Consider the following 10,077-nt stretch of genomic DNA (forward strand, 5'->3'; position numbering starts at 1 on the left):
CCTCGTTGGCCTCCAATGGCCGCCACAGGCTCTATGAAGCGTGTCTGAAGCGTGAGTTATATATATTGAACTTTATTTCCCTTGATGCCACACTCTTGGTTTTTATTACGGTACGCGGGAAAAATATGTGAGAATTAAGGAGGCACTTGTTTACATGGACGGTGGCGTGATTGATGGAGTGAAGAACACGCGGCCTGTTGTGATTAGGTCTCGAGGCGACTAAAATCTTGATTGAATCTGACTTTTGTTTACCGATTCCCAAGAAGTGATTATTTTTCATTCCGCCAGTCAATTAGTGTTTGCCGAGAAGGAATGAAGGCGGCTGGCAGGCACGGGCGGGGCCAGAGTGAGTCTGGTTTAGTTAAGAGTGAGTTCATTCTGTTAGGAGTGAGTCTAGGTTCGTCAAGAGCCACACTATATCAAGGGGAGGGCGGCGCAATGCAGCAACACAGTTTTTATGACTTTCGCCGTCGGAGGTTTGATGAAATACCAGCAACTCGCTGAATACGCGAATAGAGTAAGGCAGCCGCCTTGATATTTGCTGACGTAAAAATATTGCAATTATGGTACACACATTTTTACATTTCTCTCCAACTTCGCTGACATTCAAAACGAGTGTTATTTCAATTCAAACATATTCATGCATTAATCATATTCGTACCTCATAAATGAAGGCTCCAAAACATTCTTGGTTACGATATTAAATGAAATCTGAATGTTTGTACAGTGCATGTACACTGGTTAGTCAAATGGATAACTCGCATGAATTGCAATTCACCTTTAGAAAACGATTCCCGGATTTTCTTTTTATAGGCGCTGGAAGAAATGTACAGACCTAGTGGTTTTACGAAAACTGAAGAGACCGACTTCCTTCTCGTCATTATGAATCGCTTAGTATTGAAATTTCGAGACGCAAATAACACGCATACACACGTATACATGAGTCAAATATTTTAGCAGAAGCGCTTTGAGGACACACATCTGCAAAAGGAACTCAACTGATTCGTCTTTATTAAAATCACCTCTACCTGCATCAGACTTTTTTGACATTTAATCCAAAAAAGATAAAAATAGAAATAATATAATACAGTCTCAGGTGTGAATTAATGGTTTTAAGTAGGATGTGTGGTAGATTCATCGTTCATTGTCGTACAGAAAGACCGTACAGGAACTCCATGCTCCTTCGTTGCAGGGTCTGTGGTGGCTGAGTGGGTGGAGGCAGAGGCTTGGGCCCACTGTTGAGGGTGCCGGGGTTCGATTCCTTCTCTGGGCAGCTGTATGGTGGAAGCGGCTGTGCGCCCCGCTAACCCTATTTATGCTTTCCGCTGGTTAAAAAAAATATCCAGCTCATTCATTCATTCTACTAACTTTAAGGGCCGTCAATTTGCCTTACCAGAGTCCCATGCTCTCAATGGACCAATCAGTCACCGTGCCTTCATCACTATACCTCCGCCCCCGCTTTATTGAACTCCCTGAAACATTGCACCAAGAAGCATCGTCTGTCGTATATTGTGTTATGAAGTGTCATTTGATCTTGATCTTGATAATTAATGCGCATGGCATCTGCATAGGTGCATAACACGCATATTTATTTGAACATATTTCACTTGTTATAAGATTTGTCGTAGCAATTAATCAGCTCAAAAGCTGGGGACTAAAGAATTGGACAACCGTAACGTAGCCAATTATTTTTTTACGTTAGGTAAGTCGTTCTTAGCTCAATAGATGAAATATTTTCAACATTGCGAAGTATTTGAATTATTTATAGGCTCGTATGATATTTTTCTTTCGAATAGTAATAGTCCTATGGGGTGAAAAAAAAAAGAGAGAAGAAATGGGATAATTAAGAAAGATCAGTTTAGCTAGCCCTTCATATTTAGCATCGACCTTGTTCTCTGTGGCAGGCGTCAGCTGATGGCGAGCGCCGCGGTTTGTTTACTTTCCGTGTGCAACAAACAACGCCTCTGCGGCCTCACGTCCTGCCTTTCCCTCCAAAAAAACAAGGTAAGAGAGTCGCTATGCTAATACCGATATGCATTCATTTAGCAGGAATATCTAAGGAACTCATTATGATTGTTATGTGCGAAAAACGTGCTCGAGTATATCGTTGGGGGAAGAAGTTAAGTATCGGCCAGCCAAACACTACCACATGGCACGCCTCCATAGCCTAGTCTTCCTGGGGCCATATTCTTCAACATTTAACATATTTAACAAGGCTTTCGTAGGAGCTGTGGAGATTTCCATGGGTAGATTTATGGCCCTGGTGGTAATTTAACTCATCTTCTTTACCGTGATCGTGAAAAACCTCATTACAACTCGATTAATTTCCTTTCCGGCCTTTGGAAAGAGTTGTTACGAGAGGAGGAAGAGTTTGAGAGTACCGACCCTGTTCCCTGTGCTGTCTGGTGTCACTTCACGGTCACATTAAGTGTCATGTTCACGGTGATTCGAGGATGTGGTGACGTAATGCAAACTAGAGAGTCGTCATTTCCAGTGTCACACATAGCGGAGGGCTGGGGTAGGAAGCCATATCAGGGGTGCCAACATACCATAGCGCCGTAAAACGTAAGAAATTTAGTGATTGCTTTATTCTGTTTATTTTGATATTTACGTTACAATATTCATTTATTTTAAACTGTTCTAATTATTAAAATAAGTTACAAATAAACGTCAAATTGTCCATCTTAGCAAAAGAGGCATTTGGTGGGGGACTGGGGGTGTCTGCCTGTGCCCAGCGCCAGCATTGCCTGTAGAGTGTAGACACGCTACTTTATTTCTTTATAATTCTTTGTTTACTCTTCGCCCTTTACCATTCAGATTTATTGCCTTGAAGTATCAAACATTGAGACGCAGAACAACAAGTGAAAGGAATTGCTTATGCTGATATGGGTAGGAGAAGACCTGCTTGTGCGGTAGCCTACTACGGTGCCATACAATTATTTTTACAATAGACAAGGCAGTCAAAGTCAAACCTTACAGAATAAAAGTCCGCAGAAACACTGCTTTCCAAAGTGGAAGATGCAAATAGAAAATCAAAGAAAACTTTAGGAGAGCTTTCTTGATGCTACTCTTAATCATCCATAATATTTATTGAGTATTCACACGATTTTCTCGTCCTCCCTTCTGCTTATGTGTTTCTTTTCTTGAGTTTTTTGGGGTGTTTGTTTTTAAGGAGAGACTGTAGGAAGCCGAGCTGTAATGCTCATTGGATTTTGGCACAAAAAAAAAAAAAAAAACTTTTCCACTCGCTTTCATCTTGTGCCTGTAGTCTCCAGCTTAAATGTAATCGTTCTATATATTACTTAATTTCATTACGTCATATAGTGAGTGGCCATTGTTTGGGTATTTTATATCCGTTATTTCCCAATCCGTCACTCTTTTCCATCTGTTGCCCTTTTTCCTACAGTTTTGTTCTGACAAATACCATTTCTTTATTCTAATTTCCTCTGTTATGTCGTCTATTTTTGTCTGCTCTCTTATCTGTTTGTAGATTTTTTTTTTTAATTCATTATATTGATTTCCATTATAGATTTCTACTTTCTGCTTTGAACATTTCTCAATTTCCTTTCTGGAGCTTCTCTAAGATAACCCAAGCGTCATGACGGGCAAAGCACGGACTAAAAATCCGTCACTTTTATAGCGCTATAGAACCCTTCTAATGTTACCTTGTCGTCGAAAATACTCCAGCCCAGTTTGATACATTTGTTTTATCTCCTGTTCCAGTGTGAGAATCGTTAGTATCAAATGTCCTAATTATATATGTTCAAAAAATGTTGCTAGAGTTTCCTCGTGAATATATATTTGTTCAATCTGAACATGATTGTTGTATATTACAGAAATATTTCTCTTATTTATTCTAAGCTCTACTTTTAGACTTTTCCTGTTCAGTCGTTTATCTACTAATGTTCGTCATTAAACTAAAAAAGAATGCCATCTCCTTGTTGAAGATTACTTAGGTATTGGTTACCAGATTTAATTCCTTTATTTCTTTAGTTATATGTAGACTGGCACTTGCTCCTTCATATTTGCATTCCTTCGAAATTTTTACGATAGACTTACTCTGCAACATTATGTCGAGTCACACTCAGTTGTGCTACATTTTCCACTGAGTCGAAGGCCTTTTTGTAGTCAACAAAAGTCGATTTTTCGCACAGTTGTTTTCTATTCTTATGGTCTGGATGTGATTCAAAGTTGATAACCCACTTCGATTGTTAGTTTGTTTCCTGGGCTGCTTAGAATAATGTTTCAAATTCTGTTTGTGATTATTTTTTTGCGAATTGTTTGTAGATAGGACTGGACGGTATTGTTGCACATCTGTTAGGTCTCCATTTCAGGTATGAATTTGAATAATTGCAACATTTTTTCCAGGCTTTCTGAATATTTTCCTTTTCTAAGACATGAAATGTTTTTGAAGAGCTATAGTTATTCTGAAGCAGTTTTTCCGACATCGTTTAGGTCTACACGAATACCATCTTCCGTAGGAACTTTTCCTATTCCCATACTGTTTAATGTTTCTTTAAACTCGTTTTTCGTTGCTGCTGGGTTTTCTGGAACCTATTGTAATTTCAAAATGAGGCAGAATGTGTAAATTATGAAGTTCACATTAGACTTAGACTATTTCTTTCCTTTCGTTTTGAGTTCATGTGATACGTCTGGTTTTCCCATATAACAAAGGTCATCTTAGCGGCGTTTTGTAACACTGGTATCTACAACTAGCACTTCACTTATATTCAACATGTTGAATTTTTTCACGTCCTTATTTTATAATTTAGTAAAATTCCATTGCTTCTATTTTGACTCTGGCTGATGGTACTTCCATGCTTCTGTATTTTGCATTAATGGTTTAGTTTTTGAAGACAGTTTACGTTGCTTATGCTTTTCTTTTTTTGCGTCTCATATTAAGTGCATTTTTTTCAGAATTTTTCATATAGTTTTTCTTATTTTCTTCATTGTTTTGTTGATTTACTTCATTGCTAAAAGCTGCATGTCTGTTTTGAATGCTGATTTAGAAGTTAAGTTTTATATTATGATGGTTTGTAAGAGGCTTTCGGATTCTCAGCCAGGAGTGCCAAGCACTACACCAGGAGACGCCAACTTTTCTTTTTCATTTCTTATTAATTTATATATCTTTTTTATCTGGCTGGTTTTGATTTCGCATGTAACCATTCTGTAGTCGCTACCAACATTTATTTTGTTGAGGACTTACATCGCTCATCATGCCTCGCCTGTTTTGAGGATACAGTCAGTCTTTCAAGAGGAGAGTATCAGGATACCTCCCGAAATTGACCTCCCTTTCGGCCACTCCTCTGAACTCTTTATATATATATATATATATATATATATATATATATATATATATATATATATATATATATATATATATATATATATATATATATATATATATATATGAGCAGTGAGTAGCGCTTATTTTCATTATTGTTTCCTTTTTTTTTCCCATGAGCCGTTTCCTTTGCTGTAAAGAAAAAAAAAGTCGTTATTTTCGTTACCCCATAGGGAAATTTCCACGTACATTTTCCGTTTGTATTTTTGTCAAAGAATGTATTCATCTTTTCAGGGGCTGTCTTTTTACACAGAACCTACTAAGGTTTATTCTGTTTCATTTCATGAATTTATGCCATGATTCTTCATCCTGGTTTCTCCACATACTTGCTTTACTATTTGAGCATTATAATCGCCCATGTTCATGATTAACTGAACATCGTAAAACCTCTCAGTACCCTCGCTGCCATAGCTGGATGTTATGGCATACACCTGAAACATATTAAGTTTGAATCTTTCATGCAGTTTAAATGTTACAAATACCAGCCACTCGTTTACACTAAAATAAGTCGACCAAGTTATTTTCTTTTGTGTATGCATTACAAATCCTACTCCGTGTTTGACACCCTCAGACTTGCTCGAAGCACTTTTGTTCCTAACCAGACCTCATCTCACTGGTTTCTATTACATCCCATTTGATATTCGTCTGCTCCACCATAAGTTCTATCTGATCAGTTTCCGTTCTCAAAGTCCATGTATTGTAAGAGCAAAAGTTCAGTATAATCTTTGCAGCCCTGGTTCAGGAGTGAGGCACGCCTTCGCTGCTGGATACTTAGGGCTGTTGATTTTAACTTCTGCATGGTAATTTTGGAGAGGGAAACCCTGCTGTCTTGCGGCATTATGATGGGGGAGCAAACTTGGTCAGGCTACTTCTAACAGGCGCTTAAGATTTGGTTGCACTTGTCTATCATGACCCTCCTAAATCACTGCAGCACGCAGGTCTGCTTACCACGTCAAGGACATTATGGACATTCTGAATATGGTCTCAGAAGCGAGCAATTTATTTATATAACTGGTGTTACCCGTAAGGGTTTCTTCAGAGGAATGTGGCTCACAGGCCATACATTTGAAGAGCTTATGGAGTTTTTTCTGGTTGTCTTGGAGAGTACTCATTAGTCGGCGTTCCTGCCTCCAGGATTGTGCATCCTACTCACTGATTGGTCTTCTCGTCGCGTGATCCTCACTGTAGATGTTACCTTTACCGCCCCGCCCACCCTCACAATATCTCCTGTTTTCTTGTTGATGTGTTTCTTGTTATTGGTATGCAGATCGAATCATGTGCTTTTCTTGCTTTTCTTTGTTGTATAGTTTCGTTACTTCTGAGAGCCTATTCGTCCTCCCATTTCGGCAAGTGATCCACCTGTTTCACGTGGCTCGCCAAAGTACTGCTGACCATGGTGTCTGTTGCCTGTCCACCTTAGCATCAGTAAAGGTCCATACACTCTAGGGGTGAGGTCCTGTCCTCAAGACCGTTTTCTATCTCTTTTTCTGTACCCAGAGTTGGTCAGCATGGTAACCCGATGAGGTTTTCAGGGAGTATTTCTGGTACATAACCTTGGGCCATCGGCTATGAGACTCGGTAGCTGACTTGTGACCATATTGAGAAGGTGCGCCAGTAGCTCTTGACCTCACATGTGATCGGTGCGATGGCAGAGGAAAATCACAGATTAGCAGTAGTGTTAAGTGGACGAACACTCTACAGTCGTTTTTTAGCAGTAGTGTTAAGTGGACGAACACTCTACAGTCGTTTTTTAGCAGTAGTGTTAAGTGGACGAACACTCTACCGTCGCTTAAAAAAAACAGCAGCAAAGTAATTAATTAAAATAAAACACAGGCATCAAAGAGCAATATTTTATGCATATTTGTATATCACCGAACAAGCCGTTCTGGGAGGCGCCTGCACTTCCGTATATTTGAGTCGAGGCAGTTTATATCGAAACATTTTTTCGTTATTTTACAAAATTCTCACTCACAGAGAGGCAACCCGTGAGGCGTGAATCGTTCTGAAGGAGAAACATAGTCGACTTCTGCTCATTATTGCTTTATCATTTTTTTTCATGTTTTTCCTCATATTTATATATTTATTCATTCTCTGCTCCATGTAAGTAAAAATAAAGACTGGCAGGCTTCAGATTCATCACAGAAAGACTCCATATAAAAAAAAACACACACAACACACACACACACACACACACACACACACACACACACACACACACACACACACAAATATTGATATACAGATAGATAAATATAAAGAGATAGATAGATAGATAGATTGGTAGATAGATAGGTAGATAGATAAATAGATAAATAGAAAGAAATAGGTTAATAAAGATAGATAGATAGACGGACAAATACAGATAGATAGATAGATAGATAGATATAGATAGATAAAGGTAAAGTTGGAGGCATGCGCTATGGTTGCGCGTGGCTGCGGTGCTCATCTACGACGCATTGGCCCTTGAGGCTGTTGTAGGAAGAACCCATAACTCAGGGACACAGAGTAACGGTGAGAGACACCGTTCACCACAACAGGGCCAGTGTGGCGCTGGGGTTACCACAATTTACCTTGTCCAGGTTTACCCAGGTACCCATTTATCGACCACCCCGAAAGGGAGGATGAACAGATGGGTGAGCTGCACGCCGACTGCCCGGTTCGAGATTGAAACCTGTGCCCGCGAAATCGTAGCTAGTCACGCTAACCACCAAACAATGGAGGGGATAAATAGATTTAGATGAATATAGATAGATAGATTGATAGATAGGTAGATAAATAAATAGATAGATAGATGTACTGATGCATATCTAGCTAGGTAGCTAGCTAGATATAGATAAATAGATAGATATAGATGGATAGATAGATGGATATATATATATATATATATATATATATATATATATATATATATATATATATATATATATAGAGAGAGAGAGAGAGAGAGAGAATAAATAGATAGATAGATAGAGATCGATCGATATGGATAGTTATAGACAGCTAAATAGATTAATTGGTAGATAGATTGGCCGATAAATAGATGGATAGTGATAGACAGATAGAGATTATATATACCAACATAAGTTCCAGGTAGTTTCCAAACAGGTATTCTACCCACACTCTTTGAGGCGGGACAAATTAGCGCCACAGTATTCTCGAGTCGAGGAACAAAACCCGCCGGCGGGAGAGGGTGACCTGATCCCTGTTGGGGGGGGGCGGGGGGCGAGGCAACAATGGCCGAGCCCGGCAAACCTGAACATCACCGGACTCATGGGAGCTAAAGACTGACACAAGGATAAAAGGGGAAGAATAAAGCGAGATTAGTGAATGGGTTAATAGAGCGAGTGGGGAGGCGTCGTCACTTGATAGCGTCCTCTTTTCCAGTTTGTATCGTCGGGTTCAGGCGCGTTAGGCGGGATTCAGGATATGATTAAGAGATTTGCAAAACCGGTGTGGTACATTTATTCTTTTCTTGCTCTTGTATCTGTCGTATGTGGAGAGTGGATAAATTTGTCAGAAAACGTTTTAATTATTCAAAGAAATCGGTTATTGGTCAAGGAAATCCGTGATGCAGCGTCGTCGCTCACTTAGGTCTGGTTGTATTGTTGAAATAATAGAATTATCGGTGGCAGACCAAAGGTTATCTGGCGGCGGCTTAGTGCCGCGTGGGCGCCGCGCGGGGGACGGGGGGACGCTGCAGCTGCCGTGCCCTGCTGCTGCCTCTCTCAGCCTCGCTACGCCCATAATAATATTTTTTCTTATATTTTCGAGGCAGCGAGAATACCTTGATATGAAAACTCCTAACTGCAGTCTCCAGACCAGAACTTGTGTCTCACACACACACACACACACACACACACACAAACACCTACGCATGACCAGCACCTCCGCACCACAGGTAGGTGCCTCGTATGCGTCATTCCCACAGCCACAAACACTGCCGCCTGCCGCCGCCGGGCCTACTGGAGTCTGCTTTCCCCTGCCATAAACATAATTTATCGCCTTGTTGTTTCTTCCGTGGTAATTACCGTATATATATATATATATATATATATATATATATATATATATATATATATATATATATATATATATATATATATATATATGGACTTCAGGAAGAGTCAATCCTATGTCAAAGTTATCCCCCCAAGGCTGTGACGTGATCCACTGAGGAGTTAACTGAACAGCAACAAAGGTAGTATTTATATAAAAGTGGCTTTAACTTTACACTCAACAATCGTTTTAAAAAATGTGCGTGAACTCAAGTGCATACAGCACCTCTTCAGAATGTTGGGCAGGGACCACTTGTGAGATATCTATCTTAGTGGCGCCCTTGACGCACAGATCTATAGTTGTCAACATTAAATCTTGTAATCACATTCAGACGCAACCATGGCAACGCAGCTCTGAAGCCGAGGCGTTATTCGTGTTATGGAAAATGGCAGTAAATCACCCAAGGCACTTGCGAACGTCCGGGCCACGCTGCAGGACCTGCGATTCTCGTCTGAAGAAGTAACATCCAGGCGTACAAATCACTCCTCGTCATAACCACTGTACTTAGAAATTAGTCTTCGCAACAGTGAAGCTTTTTTATGACCCTGTTAAACTTCGTCGTCTTAATTACGTAGCATAAACATTGAAGATGGAAAAGATTGAAATTATCATTTACGTTAAACCTTTATCATACCTGTAACGTTTATCTTTATTTTATCTCCTACGATATAAAGAGC

This window comes from Eriocheir sinensis, unplaced genomic scaffold (genome assembly GCF_024679095.1).
Source record: "Eriocheir sinensis breed Jianghai 21 unplaced genomic scaffold, ASM2467909v1 Scaffold85, whole genome shotgun sequence".
NCBI lineage: Eukaryota > Metazoa > Arthropoda > Malacostraca > Decapoda > Varunidae > Eriocheir > Eriocheir sinensis.